Source organism: Monodelphis domestica, chromosome 2, assembly GCF_027887165.1.
Source record: "Monodelphis domestica isolate mMonDom1 chromosome 2, mMonDom1.pri, whole genome shotgun sequence".
NCBI lineage: Eukaryota > Metazoa > Chordata > Mammalia > Didelphimorphia > Didelphidae > Monodelphis > Monodelphis domestica.
Window position 1 is genome coordinate 142,907,052 of NC_077228.1, and position 10,448 is coordinate 142,917,499.

The 10,448-nt window shown below is 37.4% G+C and overlaps 1 long non-coding RNA gene across 1 annotated transcript; it reads left to right on the forward strand.

Moving 5' to 3' along the window:
• The first annotated feature begins 523 nt into the window (after window positions 1-523).
• LOC107651314 (uncharacterized) lies at window positions 524-6,851 on the forward strand. The gene is made up of 3 exons (XR_001627939.2): window positions 524-567; window positions 2,512-2,680; window positions 6,465-6,851. It is a non-coding gene; the product is annotated as an uncharacterized LOC107651314 (long non-coding RNA).
• The last annotated feature ends 3,597 nt before the right edge of the window (window positions 6,852-10,448 follow it).

Here is a 10,448-nt window from a genome sequence, read left to right on the forward strand (position 1 = left end):
AGGTCAGATTTGAAGTGAGGAAAATAAATCTTCCTGACTGCAGGTTAGGCTCTCTCTCCACTGTCACCTAACTGCCCAGTTAGTAGTTAGTTACTAGTTAGTAAGAATAATCAATTAGACTAGGAAGATGCCATATAATTGGGGCTTTACTTCCTTTACATACTGTACCCAAGGTAGGCTTCTCTCTCTTTCCCATAAGGAGCAGTCCTAAGATCTCTGCCCACAGGGCCCCTGCCCTAGGGATGTCTCCTCTCTAGCATCTGAATTTTCTTTTTAAAACTGATTTGTATGGGGCATCTGGGTGGTTCAGTGGATTGAGAGTTAGGCTCTGAGACTTAGCTTCATATGGGCTCTCTAGACTTCCTGGCTCTGTGATCCTGCGTAAGTCACTTAACCCCCATTGCCTAGCCCTTACCACTGTTCTGCCTTAGAGCCAAGATGCAATATTGATTCTAAGATGGAAGGTAAGGGTTTAAAAATATTGATTTCTATGTGCTTTTTGTAACACTTTTACAGATCACACTATGTGAGGCTTGTCACAAGTCCAGTTTATGAAGCTTGCCAAAGGTAGGAAAATGTCAGTTATGTCTCTGTTCTTTAACTTAACAAGAGAATTCCTCTAATATTTTATAATCATAAGAGATGGCATGGAAGACAAATTCCCAATGGAGAGAATATCTATATTGATGAGAATAAAAATCCACTAACATATACAGAGTTGTTGTGAGAAAAGTGTTTTATAAGCCTTTAAGCACTATAGCAAAATGATTTATGATTAAATCGTTTTATTCTCTACCACTCCATTATTGTATATCTAACAAATATTTAGCAATTAATTGATTGATTTCCTAGAAATCTAAAATAAATGAATGTGAAATTATAGGGTCTTGATTCTTACCCCCAATTTGAAAGGCTCAGACACTCCTTCGTGGACCCCCATTGACCCTATTATGCAGTTAGGTTGTTGCTAGGTTCTTGCTCTGAGGATCAAATGAGATAATATTTGTGAAGCAGTTAGCACAGTGTCTGGCACATAGTAGGCGCTTAATAAATGTTTGTTTTTTGTTACCAAGGTGCTTGCCCATGAAATTGACTCTGAAATGTCATCGTGTCCAAAATATGTGGCCAAGTAAATTCCCAGGATAGATTCATCAATATCTTGTGTTCTTTGGGAAATGGAGGGGACCAAAGACTCCTCTGGGTTTATTTCAAGCATTCCTAATTCTTCCTCATCAGATCTCTACTTAGCTGAGTTTGCACCGAAATCATGGTTTTGAATGTATCAAAAGCAGGCACTTATACATTACTTTGAGGTCTACTATTTGAGCCTCACAACAACCCTGCCAATTGGATGTTGATATCATATCCATTTTACAGATGAGGAAACTGAAGCTGAGTTACATCAATAGCTTTGTTGTTGCTCTTCAGTAGTGTCTGACTCTCTGTGACTCCATTTGGGTTTTTCTTGGGAAAGATACCAGAGCGCATCTTTCTGATTCCAAGCCCAGTGCTCTATCCACAGCACCACCTAGCAGTCTCACACAAGAACCTTGCCCATTATTAAACAAATAATCGAGAATCTAAGGCAGAATCTGAACCCCCATCTTCCTTACTCCAAGTGCATCCTTCTAATCACCATCTCACACTGCCTCTAAATCCAAGTGTATCTCTATTGTATTAGGGAAAGAGGGAAGAATAGAAGGAGGGAAAGTAAAAAGGGAATATGGGGAAGGAATAATCAGGCATGCAATAACATTGTTGATATTGATAAAGGCTTCACAATTTGCAAAGGACTACAGGTACATTTTCTCATTTTAATCCTCACAATAGTCCTGCAAGGTAAGTAAGTTTCCTTTTACTGTTCTACCTATGTGGGCACATAGCTAGCCCCCTCCCTTATACAAAGGGAAGAACTGCTATCGTTGAGATGAAAAATTGTTCACCAAAAGCCCAATTTTCAGACATTTCCTTATTACATGATGTCAAAAATATAGAAACCAAAACCAGACCTTAATGGGGCAAGTGCAGTGATTAGTTAGCTTATCCAGCAAAATAATCTCTAAGACCATATTCTATGTCAAAATTCAAATAATGTTGCAAAATCACACAGAACCATTTTAGCATTTCTATTTGGAAAATTACGATTGTCTCTCTCAGTGGTCTCCATTTTAATGACACGGCACTGTTCTCAGCAGGAGTATGTCTGAGAGTGAGGGGAAGAAGGCCAACAGTATTTAGATCATCACAGATCACAGACTGAAAGTTGTAAGGAAATTCACTAATTAAATTTTTGCTAAAACAGCCAGTTTAACCACTGTTTTTTCTCGAGGTGGGATTTCTTTACAGGAACGTAAGACCACTGCTTTTATGGCTAAAAATCTTCTGTTGGGGACATAGCATGTGTATGGCAAGATATTTGTAAAATCATACTGTTGATTGGGGGGGAAAGGGAGAAAGGAGTTGATTACAGGATAAGAGAGCTGTTGATTCTTTCATTTCTTTTTTTTCTAGCAGATCGGTTAATCATCTGTAATCAAGACTCAAACCAGGAGAATTAATAAAGTCACAGATATCATCACCTGTCATGTAAATGTCAGAATCTCTCCTCCTTCACATCTACCTTTCAAGTGTTCTAAGGATTCCCCGCATGAGAAGATGGTGAAGATGCTGGATTGTTGAGGTACTTAGGAAAAGAACTTCTTAAACTGGATTGAGGGAGGAGAGATAGGAAGCAAAAGGAAATAGGTTTCCTTTGCTCTTAATCCTTATTTTTTTTTATCCAAATTCTTCTAAGAGGAGTTAAGCTTTTTAAGTTAAAACTTTACCTTCTCTTTCCATGTTTATCATTCTCCATTTACTTATGGTATTGATGGACTGATGAATGTGGTTATGTCATAAAATTCTAGTAAAAAAAATAACAAATCCCTTGTCAAAAGACTAACTAAGGAAACGTGCTCCAGAGGAAAGAGGGAAATTATCTAATCATTAATTAACAGTAATCTAAGTTATGTTATGAAGTTGAAAACATTTTTGAAAGGTCATATCTGGAGAGAAAACAATAAATGATTAAAACTCTCCAGTGACTTAGAATTAGAAAAAAAAAATCCTATTAGAATTGAATAGGATTATCAAAAAGGAAGAACTGACTAGTGAAATGGGAAATGAGAGAAACCCTGGGAAGTAGTCTTCTTAGGGTTGATTAATGATAAGGAAAGAGTTTGAGGGAATATTCTGACATGTATCATAAATTTAGTAGAGTCCATGTCAAAGATTTCAGAATTAGCATAGCTAGGATCCCATGACCTAAGACTCCAAAAGCAAAATCTGCTGAAGAGGGAAGGAAAGCTCTCAAGAATGATATTCTGAGAGTATCTTGAAGAAGAGAGAGGAATATAAAGTCAAGATATCTCAAGATTTAGTAAAAAAAAATAATGGGATATAACAAGATCTTTTTTTTTTTTGGTGAGGATTAGGGGTAGAGAAGATAAATAAATAATAGTAGAAAGGCTAAACAACTGAATACATACCTCCCCCTCTTCAGAATTTCCCTATTACTATCAGGGATGCCACCAGTCTCTTGAACACTGAGGTTCACAGCCTTGGTGCCATCTTTGACTCCTCACTTTTTTTTTTTATTCCATGTATCCAATCCATTGCCAGATCTGGACATTTCTATCTTCCTATCTCTTCTATATACTCCCTTCTCTCCATTCAGAGAATCTCCCTCTCTCCTTCAGGCCCTCAGATTCTTGTCTGAACCATCACTATGACTTTCTAACTGGTTCTCTTAATTCCACTTCTTCCCTGCTCTGATCCATCTTCAATATCGCTCTGACAATTGTCCTAAAGAGTAGAGTTGAATGGAGTGAGCTCCAATGAATCCCTATCACCTCCAGGATCAAATATAAACTCCTTTGTTTGTTATTTAAAGCTCTTCACAACCTGATCCATTCGGACCTTTCCATTGTTCTTACACACAACTCTCTTAGATTCACTGTACAATCAAGCCATGATGGTCTATTTACAGATCCTTAAAGAGGATGTTGGCTCCTGGATCTGACTGTCCCCTTATACTTGGAATGCTCTATTCTCCTCACTTCCATCCCTTAGTTTTCTTGACTTCTTTCAAGACTCTCTCCAAATCCCAAATTCTGTAGAAGACCATTCCTGATGTCCCCCATCCCCTACTCCCAGCTGCTAATGTCTTTCCCTATAAGGATTGTCTTCTGTCTATTCTGTCTGAATCTTGTATATACTAAGTTGTTTAGATGTTATGCTTCTAGCTCCTTGAGGACTGTTTTTGCCAGGAAGGAAACTAGAATATAAAGTGCTAGAGCTAGAGTGAAGAATACTGTAAGTTTTAAAATTAACATTCAATAACTAAGTATTATATTTTTAAAGTTTTATTAATAATAACTAGGGCAAAAGAACTGCCTGAATTCAGCCTGGTCACAAGTCCAAAAAGAGGAAGAGAGAGGAGTTAAAGCCACTTAAATACAATCACACAAAATGAGGGGAGGGATGCAGGAAAAGGGAATTTTGGGAAATTCTAAAGGGCTTCTGAGGGATAAAGTCCCAAGACTCAAAATCTCCATTTATACATACCTAAATTCAAATTTGGCAGCTAGATTATAAAATGCATAGAATGTTAGGTCTGGATTCAGGAAGATTCATCTTCCAGAGTTCAAATCTGGCCTTGGATATTTACTAACTATATGAGCCTGGACAAGTCACTTAAACCTTATTTGCCTCAGTTTATTCATCTGTAAAATGAACTAAAGAAGGAAATAACAAACCAGTCCAGTATCTTTGCCAAGGAAACCACAAATGGGGTCAGCAGTCAGACATTATTTTTAAAAATGACTGAACAACAATAGTTCAAACCCAATCCTAGACACCCACTAGTTGTGTGACGTTCAGCAAGTCACTTAACCTGTTTACCTCAGTTTTTTCTACTCTAAAATGGAGATAATAAGATCACTTACCCCTTAGAGCTGTTGTGAGGATGTAAAAAGTACTTAGTATTGTGCCTGGCACATAGAAGGTGCCATACAAGTGCTTATTCCCTCCCTCTGCCTTTTTTTGTATAGCTAGTGCTTAGCACAGGGCCTACCACATAGGAAGGGTTTAATAAATGCAAGTTGATGTAAAAATTCAGTGGATTAGAAGAAGAAAAGTCTTAATTATTTGAGAATGAAATAAAAATGAAGGACAAGGAGGCAGCTAGGTGGATCAGTGGATTGAGAGCCATGTGAGTTCAAACCTGGACTCAGACACTTCCTAAGATGTGTGACCTTATGCAAGTCACTTAACCCCCATTGCCTAGCCCTTGCCACTCTTTGGAATTGATTCTAAGGTGGGGGGAGAGGAAAGAAGGAAGGAAGGAAGGAAGGAAGGAAGGAAGGAAGGAAGGAAGGAAGGAAGGAAGGAAGGAAGGAAGGAAGGAAGGAAGGAAAGAAGGAAGGAAGGAAGGAAGGGAGGAAGGGAGGGAGGGAGGGAGGGAGGGAGGAAGGAAGGAAGGAAGGAAGGAAGGAAGGAAGGAAGGAAGGAAGGAAGGAAGGAAGGAAGGAAGGAAGGAAGGAAGGAAGGAAGGAAGGAAGGAAGGAAGGAAGGAAGGAAGGAAGGAAAGAAGGAAGGAAAGAAGGAAGGAAGGAAGGAAGGAAGGAAGGAAGGAAGGCAAGAAGGAAGGAAAGAAGGAAGGAAGGGAGGAAGGAAGGGAGGAAAGGAGGAAGGAAGGGAGGAAGGAAGGGAGGAAGGAAGGGAGGGAGGGAGGGAGGGAAAGATATTTTGGTTTGGAAGTTTAAGGCAAAAATGTATAGTGGGTAATAAAAATAAAAAATTAAATAGGTGCCCCCTGGTTGCTTTCAATCTGTTGCCACCATGGGGAAATAGAGCAATTGATCAGTAGGGCATGAAGTTAACAGTTGCTGCCAATAGCTCTAACCAGTACATGAGACCAGAGGGCAGCAGATTCAAGTGTAGTAGACCCTGGGCTTTGGAGATATTGGTTAGACAGTATAAAGGATAACATGTTGGATTAGGAGTCAAAATTCAAATCCTGCCTCAGACACTTTCTGGTTACATGACTCCGAGCCAGTCATTTAACCTCTACCTCAGTTTCCTCATCTTTAAAATGAGGCTATAACTCCCAGGATTGTTATAAGGATCAAAAGAGATACTGTTTTTTATAAACCATAAAAATCTATATAGATGCCAGCTAGCTATTATTATTAGGCTGGGCACACAACAGAATAGTACTCCTCTAGGGAGCCTGGTTACCTGGCTTGTTTTCCCTTTAGGTCTGGGTTCCGGTTCAATATGTTTCCCAAGGAAGAATCTTATACATTGTGCTTGCAGCAAGCCACTTAGAGTCTTATGAATGAAATACTGAAGGGTCAGGTGATTATGTCTCTCAGAGGACGAAGGACAGTCATATTTTTTCAAACTTTTCCTTAATTTCATAGTGGTGATGGCGAGACCTCTGGACACAATGAGGTTGAATCAAGTGGCCTGAATGAACAACATTCCAATATTCAGAAAACCTCACAGATGTGGTTGCTGAACTATTGCCAGTAAGCTCTGAGGACTCATGGAGCATGGGAGAGGTGCCACAAGATTGCACATGGGTAAACATTGTCCTGATTTTCAAAAAGGGAAAACAAATATTCCAGATCATCAGTCAGTTAAAAAATATGTCTCTTCATCTTTGGCTTTCTTAAAATTTGAAATTAATTTTGGCTTTCATTTTTAAAACCCTGAATTTGGAATCAGGAGACCTAGGTTTGAGTTCTAGCTTGGCCACTACTCATGTGAATCTGGACAGTCACTATCTTCTCAATAATTCAGTGATATTGGCATCTTGCTCTTTCTTGAATAAAAAGAAAACTATGTTGACGCTCCATAAATTCTATAAGATTTTGTGTAGTTGGCAAACATTTGTCCTTTCTCTTTTCTTAAACCTGATCCATTATCTTCCAAAATATTTTTCATCATCTCCCCTTGTGCTTACTTTCTCTTTAAAGTCCATAAATATTAAAATATGTACTGACCTGGGTTGGAGGGTCTTATGAAAGTTTTTTAAATGAAATTCATCTATTTCTAGATCTGCTGCAATGGATGTTAGTGTGTAAATTACAAACATCTATGGAGTGATCACTGATGGATGACTCCCATTATGCCAATTCCTTCCTTTATTAGCCAAGGAGAAACTGAGCCATATTCCCAATTAGCTACAAATTCTGATTTTATCTATCCTGGGGAATATTAATAATGAAGTGATAAAATTCTCATGATAGTAAGTCAATTTATTGTCATTAGACAAAGATTTCACATATAAAGTAAGTTTAATGTTTCTAGATAGGGGTTCTTGAACTTTTTTGTGTCCTAGGACCCATTTGGACAATCTGGTAAGTCTATGGATGCTTTCTCAGAATAATGTTCTAAATGCTCAAAGTAAAACTACATAGGCTTAAAAAGAAAACCAATAGTACTGAAAAAGTTATAAAATAGTTTTGAAAACAAGTTCATGAACCCCTGTTCTAGATACCATGGAGTCGTCCTTAACTTCTCACTCATATTTACTTCATATATCCAATCTGTTGCTAAGCCAAGCCATTTCTATTTTAATGAACTCTCTCATATAAGGCTCTTTCTCTTCTCTGAAATTACCACCACACTGGCATCAGCCTTCATCATGCCTGAACTATTATAATTCTCTACTGGCCTCACTGCCTCAACCCTGTTGATACTCCACTTCATATTTCATTCAGTTGCAAAAATGATCTTCCTAAGACACAGATCTTATCATGTCACTCCTACTCAAGTAATTCAAGTAGTTCTCTGGTACTCCAGGATCAAATATAAAACCCCCTGGCATTTAGAACCCTTCATAACTTGGACCCTTCATCCCTTTCCATGAACCTAGGTCAGGAACTTACTTCAGACCAGGAGGTCAAAAAATAGACTTTGCCCGGAATCAAACTACTTTGGGAGAAATTAAGAGCTTAAATTTTGTCTGGGATCCTGGAATAAATCAACATTCAATATCCCCAAGAAAAAAGCAGCAGAACCAGCCTAGACATTCTATCCAGAAGTATTCAGAGCCTAGACGTAACATAAAGACTAAAATTAAAAAAAGCAGCCTGGAAGAAAAACAAACAAACAAAAAAAGAATCCCAACATAAAAAAGAACTATTATAGGACAGGGATTCTCAAGTCACAAACCCAGAGGAAGAGAATGATTCCAAAAATTCTATATGCAAAGCCTCAAAGAAAAACACAGTTTGGGCATGAATTCAACTAGAATTCCTGGAAGAGATAGAGCAAGAATTTTTTCTTCAGTTTAAAATGTTTTTATAAATGAAATGAAAGTGCTAGAGGGAAAAAAACTGGGGAAAATATGAGCTATGAAAGAAAAGATTAAAAAAGAAATTAACAGTTTGGTACAAGAGGTACAAAATGTTACTCATGCAATACATTCTTTGAAAATTAGAATAGATCAAATTTAATAACTTGGAGACAATGGAAAATATTAAAACAGAGCATAACAACTAAAAATAAGGTATTGCTTTAAAAATGACCTAGAAAATAGATTAAGGCAATATATTTTAACAATCAATGGATTACTTGAAAACTATGACCAAAAAAGAGCATAGGCATTACATTTTAAGAAATCAGAAAAGAACACTGCCCAGATCTGTTAGAACAAGAGGGAAAAGTCAAAATAGGAATGAACCACTGGTCACCTCCTGTAAGAAATCTCCAAATGAAAACTCCCAGGAAAATTATAGCCAAAACCTTTCATTTCCAAGTTAATAAAATACTGCTACTAGCCAGAAAGAAAGACTTCAAGACTCACATGTTCAAGATCACACACAACTTAGTAGCCACAATTTCAAAAGAGCAGAGAGCTTGGATTATATTCCAAGGCTTACAACCAAGAAAAGTTTACCCAACAAAATTGAGGATAATCTTTTGGAGGAAGAAGTGGATTTTTAATGAAATAGAGGTCTTCCAAAATTTTCTGATGAAAAGACCAGAGCTGTGTAAAATTTTGAAGTACAAATACAAAACTCAAAAGAAATACAAAAAGATAAACACTAGCAAATAATCATGAGTTACTGAACAAGGTTAAACGATTTATACTTTAATATGAGGAGATGCCAAGTGTGCCTTCCTCAAACACTCATCATCATCAGGGTTTAGAAAGAGAAACTGAGAGTGGTTCTGTTAAGTTTTTATGTTCTTAAAAGAATAGAAAGGAAGGAGAAGATCAATATAATAGACCCAAGTTTAAATCCTGACTTTACTTTCTAGCATTTTAGTGTAATAGAAAAAGTACTGGACTATTATTAGTCATGTAAGACCTAAGAACACATCCTGCTTTAACAGTTAACAATTAACTTAAAAATTACCTTTAACAATTAACTGAAAATATCACAAAAATATCAGGTATTATTATGATTTCTAACCACATTTCCTCCTCTATAAACTAGAATCATGCCTACATCATTACCTCATAGGGATAGTGTGAGAAAAGTACTTAATAGACTATATGAAAATGAGCTATTTTTAAAATCATTCTTTCTAAACAACCAACCACAAAGACTGAGCATCCAAATCTAGAGTTCAAGTAATGCTGTAATTAAACCAAGCATCTTCCAAGAGGTCTTAGCAATCATCACCCTAAACCCACCGACCTTTTCATTAAGCCACCTTCCCACTCCTCCCCAGCAATGATCAGTCAGTCCATGAGCAGCATAGAAATCTCATCCTAGGATGAGTGCCCCCTTCACTGTCTCCTCCCTTGTCCCACCAACAAAAACTCCTACTTTCTATTCTAGCCAGAAGGGACCTCAAAAGTCATCTATTCATAAAATCATCCAATCATGGAACTTCAGAGCTAAAAAGGATCTTTTAGATCATCTAATCTAGCCCTCTAACAGTATATATTGAGAAACTGAGGCCCAGATTAGTTATGTAATTTGCTAAGAATAGAGCCTGGATTAAAATCTCTATTTTCTGACAATAGAGTTTGATGTCAAAATTAAATAAAATTTACAAGAAAATTGATGTGACATATTTAATGGTATGCATAATCATTATTTTCCCATGCGGTAATTAGGCATAAATGGTATGCTATTCATGTAAATGAAAACAATTATTATTTCTAAACAGACAAACCAAGCATTTCTTTGGGTAGTGGTGGAGGGGGAATTGCAAAAGCAATTGCCCAACTTCTTCCAGGGCAGAGGAAGGATATTTTTTTTTGCTTCTCCATCTCCCTACTGGGTCTGACCTTAGGGAACAAAGCTTCCCTGCTTTAAGCCAAGCTGATCCTAGGACACAATTGTCCATCCTGTTGGTGATGGGAACTCTTGTCAGCTAGAAACTCCAACAAACAACCTTATTCAGTACTCTGGTAAGAAGGGAAAGTAAATGGCTTCCCC